The sequence below is a fragment of the Medicago sativa genome, chromosome 8 (assembly GCF_051527215.1).
Source record: "Medicago sativa cultivar Bolivia chromosome 8, Bolivia_mono, whole genome shotgun sequence".
Taxonomy (NCBI): Eukaryota; Viridiplantae; Streptophyta; class Magnoliopsida; order Fabales; family Fabaceae; genus Medicago; species Medicago sativa.
The window spans coordinates 44,410,761-44,419,532 of record NC_140756.1 but is presented as its reverse complement, the minus strand read 5'-3'; positions in this window follow the sequence as shown (position 1 = coordinate 44,419,532).

Sequence of the window (8,772 nt, the reverse complement as noted above, 5' to 3'; positions counted from 1 at the left end):
TCGATTTAAACATTATTTTAGTCAGGTTACTTGAATATATAACCATTGAACAAGTAACGTGACTAAAATATTGTTTAAATAAATAGAGTTTTTATCCTGGAAGACGAAAGGTCACAAGGTGTGACCTTTCGTCTTCCAGGATGATAACTCGATTTAAACATTAGTTTAGTCAGGTTACTTGAATATATAACCAATGAACAAGTAACTTGACTAAAATATTGTTTAAATAGAGTTTTTATCCTGGAAGACGAAAGGTCACAAGGTGTGACCTTTCGTCTTCCAGGATGATAACTCGATTTAAACATTAGTTTAGTCAAGTTACTTGAATATATAACCAATGAACAAGTAACTTGACTAAAATATTGTTTAAATAGAGTTTTTATCCTGGAAGACGAAAGGTCACAAGGTGTGACCTTTCGTCTTCCAGGATGATAAGTTGATTTAAACATTATCTTAGTCTGGTTACTTGAATATATAACCAATGAACATGTAACTTGACTAAAATATTATTTAAATAGAGTTTTTATCATGGAAGATGAAAGGTCACAAGGTGTGACATTTCGTCTTCCAGGATGATAACTCGATTAAACATTATTTTAGTCAGGTTACTTGAATATATAACCAATGAACAAGTAACCTGACTAAAATATTGTTTAAATAAAGTTTTATCCTGGAAGACGAAAGGTCACAAGGTGTGACCTTTTGTCTTCGAGGATGATAAATCAATTTAAACATTATTTTAGTCAGGTTACTTGAATATATAACCAATGAACACGTAACTTGACTAAAATATTGTTTAAATAGAGTTTTTATCCTGGAAGTCGAAAGGTCACAAGGTGTGACCTTTCGTCTTCCAGGATGATAACTCGATTTTAACATTAGTTTAGTCAGGTTACTTGAATATATAACCAATGTACAAGTAACTTGACTTAAATATTGTTTAAATAAATTTTTTATCCTGGAAGACGAAAGGTCACAAGGTGTGAGCTTTCGTCTTCCAGGATGATAACTCGATTTAAACATTATTTTAGTCAGGTTACTTGAATATATAACCAATGAACAAGTAACCTGACTAAAATCTTGTTTAAATAGAGTTTTATCCCCGAAGACGAATGGTCAGAAGGTGTGACCTTTCGTCTTCCAGGATGATAACTCGATTTAAATATTATTTTAGTCAGGTTACTTGAATATATAACCATTGAACAAGTAACTTGACTAAAATATTGTTTAAATAAATAGAGTTTTTATCCTGGAAGACGAAAGGTCACAAGGTGTGAGCTTTCGTCTTCCAGGAAGATAACTCGATTTAAACATTATTTTAGTCACGTTACTTGAATATATAACCAATGAACAAGTAACTTGACTAAAATCTTGTTTAAATAGAGTTTTATCCCGGAAGACGAATGGTCAGAAGGTGTGACCTTTCGTCTTCCAGGATGATAACTCGATTTAAACATTATTTTAGTCAGGTTACTTGAATATATAACCAATGAACAAGTAACCTGACTAAAATATTATTTAAATAGAGTTTTATCCTGGAAGACGAAAGGTCACAAGGTGTGACCATTCGTCTTCCAGGATGATAACTCGATTTAAACATTATTTTAGTCAGGTTACTTGAATATATAACCAATGAACAAGTAACTTGACTAAAATCTTATTTAAATAGAGTTTTATCCCGGAATACGAAAGGTCACAAGGTGTGACCTTTCGTCTTCCAGGATGATAACTTCATTTAAACATTTTTTTAGTCAGGTTACTTGAATATATAACCAATGAACAAGTAACCTGACTAAAATATTATTTAACTAGAGTTTTATCCGGGAAGACGAAAGGTCACAAGGTGTGACCTTTCGTCTTCCAGGATGATAACTCGATTTAAACATTATTTTAGTCAGGTTACTTGAATATATAACCATTGAACAAGTAACGTGACTAAAATATTGTTTAAATAAATAGAGTTTTTATCCTGGAAGACGAAAGGTCACAAGGTGTGACCTTTCGTCTTCCAGGATGATAACTCGATTTAAACATTAGTTTAGTCAGGTTACTTGAATATATAACCAATGAACAAGTAACTTGACTAAAATATTGTTTAAATAGAGTTTTTATCCTGGAAGACGAAAGGTCACAAGGTGTGACCTTTCGTCTTCCAGGATGATAACTTGATTTAAACATTATCTTAGTCTGGTTACTTGAATATATAACCAATGAACATGTAACTTGACTAAAATATTATTTAAATAGAGTTTTTATCCTGGAAGATGAAAGGTCACAAGGTGTGACATTTCGTCTTCTAGGATGATAACTCGATTAAACATTATTTTAGTCAGGTTACTTGAATATATAACCAATGAACAAGTAACCTGACTAAAATATTGTTTAAATAAAGTTTTATCCTGGAAGACGAAAGGTCACAAGGTGTGACCTTTCGTCTTCCAGGATGATAAATCGATTTAAACATTATTTTAGTCAGGTTACTTGAATATATAACCAATGAACACGTAACTTGACTAAAATATTGTTTAAATAGAGTTTTTATCCTGGAAGACGAAAGGTCACAAGGTGTGACCTTTCGTCTTCCAGGATGATAACTCGATTTTAACATTAGTTTAGTCAGGTTACTTGAATATATAACCAATGTACAAGTAACTTGACTTAAATATTGTTTAAATAAATTTTTTATCCTGGAAGACGAAAGGTCACAAGGTGTGAGCTTTCGTCTTCCAGGATGATAACTCGATTTAAACATTATTTTAGTCAGGTTACTTGAATATATAACCAATGAACAAGTAACTTGACTAAAATCTTGTTTAAATAGAGTTTTATCCCGGAAGACGAATGGTCAGAAGGTGTGACCTTTCGTCTTCCAGGATGATAACTCGATTTAAACATTATTTTAGTCAGGTTACTTGAATATATAACCATTGAACAAGTAACTTGACTAAAATATTGTTTAAATAAATAGAGTTTTTATCCTGGAAGACGAAAGGTCACAAGGTGTGACCTTTCGTCTTCCAGGATGATAACTTCATTTAAACATTATTTTAGTCAGGTTACTTGAATATATAACCAATGAACAAGTAACCTGACTAAAATATTATTTAAATAGAGTTTTATCCGGGAAGACGAAAGGTCACAAGGTGTGACCTTTCGTCTTCCAAGATGATAACTCGATTTAAACAATATTTTAGTCAGGTTACTTGAATATATAACCATTGAACAAGTAACGTGACTAAAATATTGTTTAAATAAATAGAGTTTTTATCCTGGAAGACGAAAGGTCACAAGGTGTGACCTTTCGTCTTCCAGGATGATAACTCGATTTAAACATTAGTTTAGTCAGGTTACTTGAATATATAATCAATGAACAAGTAACTTGACTAAAATATTGTTTAAATAGAGTTTTTATCCTGGAAGACGAAAGGTCACAAGGTGTGACCTTTCGTCTTCCAGGATGATAACTTGATTTAAACATTATCTTAGTCCGGTTACTTGAATATATAACCAATGAACATGTAACTTGACTAAAATATTATTTAAATAGAGTTTTATCCCGGAATACGAAAGGTCACAAGGTGTGACCTTTCGTCTTCCAGGATGATAACTTCATTTAAACATTTTTTTAGTCAGGTTACTTGAATATATAACCAATGAACAAGTAACCTGACTAAAATATTATTTAACTAGAGTTTTATCCGGGAAGACGAAAGGTCACAAGGTGTGACCTTTCGTCTTCCAGGATGATAACTCGATTTAAACATTATTTTAGTCAGGTTACTTGAATATATAACCATTGAACAAGTAACGTGACTAAAATATTGTTTAAATAAATAGAGTTTTTATCCTGGAAGACGAAAGGTCACAAGGTGTGACCTTTCGTCTTCCAGGATGATAACTCGATTTAAACATTAGTTTAGTCAGGTTACTTGAATATATAACCAATGAACAAGTAACTTGACTAAAATATTGTTTAAATAGAGTTTTTATCCTGGAAGACGAAAGGTCACAAGGTGTGACCTTTCGTCTTCCAGGATGATAACTCGATTTAAACATTAGTTTAGTCAAGTTACTTGAATATATAACCAATGAACAAGTAACTTGACTAAAATATTGTTTAAATAGAGTTTTTATCCTGGAAGACGAAAGGTCACAAGGTGTGACCTTTCGTCTTCCAGGATGATAAGTTGATTTAAACATTATCTTAGTCTGGTTACTTGAATATATAACCAATGAACATGTAACTTGACTAAAATATTATTTAAATAGAGTTTTTATCATGGAAGATGAAAGGTCACAAGGTGTGACATTTCGTCTTCCAGGATGATAACTCGATTAAACATTATTTTAGTCAGGTTACTTGAATATATAACCAATGAACAAGTAACCTGACTAAAATATTGTTTAAATAAAGTTTTATCCTGGAAGACGAAAGGTCACAAGGTGTGACCTTTTGTCTTCGAGGATGATAAATCAATTTAAACATTATTTTAGTCAGGTTACTTGAATATATAACCAATGAACACGTAACTTGACTAAAATATTGTTTAAATAGAGTTTTTATCATGGAAGTCGAAAGGTCACAAGGTGTGACCTTTCGTCTTCCAGGATGATAACTCGATTTTAACATTAGTTTAGTCAGGTTACTTGAATATATAACCAATGTACAAGTAACTTGACTTAAATATTGTTTAAATAAATTTTTTATCCTGGAAGACGAAAGGTCACAAGGTGTGAGCTTTCGTCTTCCAGGATGATAACTCGATTTAAACATTATTTTAGTCAGGTTACTTGAATATATAACCAATGAACAAGTAACCTGACTAAAATCTTGTTTAAATAGAGTTTTATCCCCGAAGACGAATGGTCAGAAGGTGTGACCTTTCGTCTTCCAGGATGATAACTCGATTTAAATATTATTTTAGTCAGGTTACTTGAATATATAACCATTGAACAAGTAACTTGACTAAAATATTGTTTAAATAAATAGAGTTTTTATCCTGGAAGACGAAAGGTCACAAGGTGTGAGCTTTCGTCTTCCAGGAAGATAACTCGATTTAAACATTATTTTAGTCACGTTACTTGAATATATAACCAATGAACAAGTAACTTGACTAAAATCTTGTTTAAATAGAGTTTTATCCCGGAAGACGAATGGTCAGAAGGTGTGACCTTTCGTCTTCCAGGATGATAACTCGATTTAAACATTATTTTAGTCAGGTTACTTGAATATATAACCAATGAACAAGTAACCTGACTAAAATATTATTTAAATAGAGTTTTATCCTGGAAGACGAAAGGTCACAAGGTGTGACCTTTCGTCTTCCAGGATGATAACTCGATTTAAACATTATTTTAGTCAGGTTACTTGAATATATAACCAATGAACAAGTAACTTGACTAAAATCTTATTTAAATAGAGTTTTATCCCGGAATACGAAAGGTCACAAGGTGTGACCTTTCGTCTTCCAGGATGATAACTTCATTTAAACATTTTTTTAGTCAGGTTACTTGAATATATAACCAATGAACAAGTAACCTGACTAAAATATTATTTAACTAGAGTTTTATCCGGGAAGACGAAAGGTCACAAGGTGTGACCTTTCGTCTTCCAGGATGATAACTCGATTTAAACATTATTTTAGTCAGGTTACTTGAATATATAACCATTGAACAAGTAACGTGACTAAAATATTGTTTAAATAAATAGAGTTTTTATCCTGGAAGACGAAAGGTCACAAGGTGTGACCTTTCGTCTTCCAGGATGATAACTCGATTTAAACATTAGTTTAGTCAGGTTACTTGAATATATAACCAATGAACAAGTAACTTGACTAAAATATTGTTTAAATAGAGTTTTTATCCTGGAAGACGAAAGGTCACAAGGTGTGACCTTTCGTCTTCCAGGATGATAACTTGATTTAAACATTATCTTAGTCTGGTTACTTGAATATATAACCAATGAACATGTAACTTGACTAAAATATTATTTAAATAGAGTTTTTATCCTGGAAGATGAAAGGTCACAAGGTGTGACATTTCGTCTTCTAGGATGATAACTCGATTAAACATTATTTTAGTCAGGTTACTTGAATATATAACCAATGAACAAGTAACCTGACTAAAATATTGTTTAAATAAAGTTTTATCCTGGAAGACGAAAGGTCACAAGGTGTGACCTTTCGTCTTCCAGGATGATAAATCGATTTAAACATTATTTTAGTCAGGTTACTTGAATATATAACCAATGAACACGTAACTTGACTAAAATATTGTTTAAATAGAGTTTTTATCCTGGAAGACGAAAGGTCACAAGGTGTGACCTTTCGTCTTCCAGGATGATAACTCGATTTTAACATTAGTTTAGTCAGGTTACTTGAATATATAACCAATGTACAAGTAACTTGACTTAAATATTGTTTAAATAAATTTTTTATCCTGGAAGACGAAAGGTCACAAGGTGTGAGCTTTCGTCTTCCAGGATGATAACTCGATTTAAACATTATTTTAGTCAGGTTACTTGAATATATAACCAATGAACAAGTAACTTGACTAAAATCTTGTTTAAATAGAGTTTTATCCCGGAAGACGAATGGTCAGAAGGTGTGACCTTTCGTCTTCCAGGATGATAACTCGATTTAAACATTATTTTAGTCAGGTTACTTGAATATATAACCATTGAACAAGTAACTTGACTAAAATATTGTTTAAATAAATAGAGTTTTTATCCTGGAAGACGAAAGGTCACAAGGTGTGACCTTTCGTCTTCCAGGATGATAACTTCATTTAAACATTATTTTAGTCAGGTTACTTGAATATATAACCAATGAACAAGTAACCTGACTAAAATATTATTTAAATAGAGTTTTATCCGGGAAGACGAAAGGTCACAAGGTGTGACCTTTCGTCTTCCAAGATGATAACTCGATTTAAACAATATTTTAGTCAGGTTACTTGAATATATAACCATTGAACAAGTAACGTGACTAAAATATTGTTTAAATAAATAGAGTTTTTATCCTGGAAGACGAAAGGTCACAAGGTGTGACCTTTCGTCTTCCAGGATGATAACTCGATTTAAACATTAGTTTAGTCAGGTTACTTGAATATATAATCAATGAACAAGTAACTTGACTAAAATATTGTTTAAATAGAGTTTTTATCCTGGAAGACGAAAGGTCACAAGGTGTGACCTTTCGTCTTCCAGGATGATAACTTGATTTAAACATTATCTTAGTCCGGTTACTTGAATATATAACCAATGAACATGTAACTTGACTAAAATATTATTTAAATAGAGTTTTTATCCTGGAAGATGAAAGGTCACAAGGTGTGACCTTTCGTCTTCCAGGATGATAACTTCATTTAAACATTATTTTCGTCAGGTTACTTGAATATATAATCAATGAACAAGTAACCTGACTAAAATATTATTTAAATAGAGTTTTATCCTGGAAGACGAAAGGTCACAAGGTGTGACCTTTCGTCTTCCAGGATGATAACTCGATTTAAACATTATTTTAGTCAGGTTACTTGAATATATAACCATTGAACAAGTAACGTGACTAAAATATTGTTTAGATAAATAGAGTTTTTATCCTGGAAGACGAAAGGTCACAAGGTGTGACCTTTCGTCTTCCAGGATGATAACTCGATTTAAACATTAGTTTAGTCAGGTTACTTGAATATATAACCAATGAACAAGTAACTTGACTAAAATATTGTTTAAATAGATTTTTTATCCTGGAAGACGAAAGGTCACAAGGTGTGAGCTTTCGTCTTCCAGGATGATAACTCGATTTAAACATTATTTTAGTCAGGGTACTTGAATATATAACCAATGAACAAGTAACTTGACTAAAATCTTGTTTAAATAGAGTTTTATCCCGGAAGACGAATGGTCAGAAGGTGTGACCTTTCGTCTTCCAGGATGATAACTCGATTTAAACATTATTTTAGTCAGGTTACTTGAATATATAACCAATGAACAAGTAACCTGACTAAAATATTATTTAAATAGAGTTTTATCCTGGAAGACGAAAGGTCACAAGGTGTGACCTTTCGTCTTCCAGGATGATAACTCGATTTAAACATTATTTTAGTCAGGTTACTTGAATATATAACCAATGAAGAAGTAACTTGACTAAAATCTTGTTTAAATAGAGTTTTATCCCGGAATACGAAAGGTCACAAGGTGTGACCTTTCGTCTTCCAGGATGATAACTTCATTTAAACATTATTTTAGTCAGGTTACTTGAATATATAACCAATGAACAAGTAACCTGACTAAAATATTATTTAAATAGAGTTTTATCCGGGAAGACGAAAGGTCACAAGGTGTGACCTTTCGTCTTCCAAGATGATAACTCGATTTAAACATTATTTTAGTCAGGTTACTTGAATATATAACCAATGAACAAGTAACTTGACTAAAATCTTGTTTAAATAGAGTTTTATCCCGGAAGACGAATGGTCAGAAGGTGTGACCTTTCGTCTTCCAGGATGATAACTCGATTTAAACATTATTTTAGTCAGGTTACTTGAATATATAACCATTGAACAAGTAACTTGACTAAAATATTGTTTAAATAAATAGAGTTTTTATCCTGGAAGACGAAAGGTCACAAGGTGTGACCTTTCGTCTTCCAGGATGATAACTTCATTTAAACATTATTTTAGTCAGGTTACTTGAATATATAACCAATGAACAAGTAACCTGACTAAAATATTATTTAAATAGAGTTTTATCCGGGAAGACGAAAGGTCACAAGG